Below are 2,084 nucleotides of genomic sequence, written 5' to 3' on the forward strand. Positions count from 1 at the left end.
TATCAAGTGAATCTGGAAGCTCAAGGGCCAGATAACCTGGAGAATGCCCAGAAAAATAACAGAGATGCTGTCTCAAACAAGGTGGAAGCAAAGACTAACAACTGAGGTGGGTCTCTGATTCTACATGCATGCACATGCCTGTCTGCATTCATGTACATGAAATCACACACATGCACACACCCATTCATGCATACACACAAGCAGGAAACAAAGAAAGAACATGAGGAAGGAAAGAGAATCCACGGGCCTTGTCTTCTGGTGAAGTTATGAAGTGTCCCCAAGATTATCAGCTCCACCCTGCTTAGCATGCAAGCTAAGCTAGAAAACTGTGGCTTTAAAAGCTCCTTAGATGGGCGGGGAGATAGTTCACCATGCAAAAGCTCTTTATGTGAAAGCCCAAAGACTCAAGTTCAAGTCCTACTGTGGAAGGAGAGAACCAAGCTTAAAATGTGGGAGCTTTCAGCAACAGATTTATGTCAGAGCAGGGAATCAAGAGTCAGAACCATGAAAAATAAGTAACAAATCTGAAGATGACAAGACAATCTAATTGAGAGAGAAATTTTTTCCATCCCCTTGCCTCTCTTTTTCTTTTACTCTTCCCATCTCTGTCTCTCCCTTTTTTCTTTCTTTTGTCTTAGTCTTTCCTATTTTTTGAGGTTTCAGGAACTGGATAGCTCTATGGGGTGGGGGTGGGGATCCTCAACTATGTCGTTTGCCAGACAAAAACTAACTGGAAAGGGATTATAGACCAAAATGCAAAGGCCAAAATAGTAAAACTCCAATAAAACATAGGATATAGGCTTGAACTTGTTCACTGTTGGTGGGACCACAAAATATTATGGCTACTTTGGAAGACAGTTTGGCAGTTTCTCGTGAACTAAAACATGTTCTTATCATATAGTGCAGCCATAGTACTCCTCAGCACATTCACAGAAGTTAAAGCTCATATCCACATAAAAGGGAGCACATGGCTATTGATAGAAGCCTTCTTCCTAACTGCCAAGCCTTGGAAGCAACCCAGATGTTCCTCAATAGGTGGCTGGATACATAAACCGTGGACAGGTATCTTTCTGCACTGTGAAGAAACAAGCTCTCCGGCCCAGTGACCTAGAGGAACTTTAAACATGTGTTAGTATGTATAAGAAGACAATCTCCAAAGGCTATATTGTCTGTGTGATTCTGACCATAGAACATTCTGGAAAAGGAAAGCTGTGGAGGGAGTGAGAAGGTCGGGGGCTGCTAGGGTGTGAGGAGTTAAGAGTGTGCAACAGGAACAAAGTGTCTTGAGGGCAGTGAGGCTCCTCAGCCTGATACCAAACAGTGGTGACATGCATGGCCCTGTGTATTTGCCCCACCTGTAGATAAGGAGAATGTCCCGCTCAAAGGATGCACCACACACCATGGCAATGGCTTGCCAGTGCATGCTTGAGTGTTGTAACAAACGCACTTGCTTTTGTGTGTAGGATGTTGAGTGTGTGTGTGTGTGTGTGTGTGTGTGTGAAAAGATACACAAGAATCTACTTTTTTCTCAGTTTTCCTCTAATTTGAACTGCTCAAGAGATAAAGTCTACTGATATATGAGAAGAAAGGTCAAAAACCATTTTAGAATTCAGCAATATGTTGATGAGAATAAACATGGAGAGGGAAAATACAGGCACACTGCTGCCTCTAAGTCCAGTAGGTGTGCCTCTTGGTAGAGAAAGAGATGCAGACTTGAGGGAGCATGGAGTGCTCCTTCTAACAGGGAAGGCGTAATGCCGCAACTTAGCTTGGGCAAGGTTCATGGGAAATTTTTTTAAATTTAAGTTTGGTAAACATGTGCTTTTGTATGTGCACATGTGTATGGAGGTATGTTCCTCCTCAGTCATTCCTCATCTTATTTTTAAGAACAAGATCCATCACTGACCTTGCAACCTTGAGCTCACTGTCTCTGTATAGTTTGAGAGGCTGTAGTTGTGGTACTCTTATGAGGACATGGGGCCTGAAGAATATCAAGTGAATCTGGAAGCTCAAGGGCCAGATAACCTGGAGAATGCCCAGAAAAATAACAGAGATGCTGTCTCAAACAAGGTGGAAGCAAAGAC

Source organism: Mus pahari, chromosome 1 (genome assembly GCF_900095145.1).
Source record: "Mus pahari chromosome 1, PAHARI_EIJ_v1.1, whole genome shotgun sequence".
Classification (NCBI taxonomy): domain Eukaryota; kingdom Metazoa; phylum Chordata; class Mammalia; order Rodentia; family Muridae; genus Mus; species Mus pahari.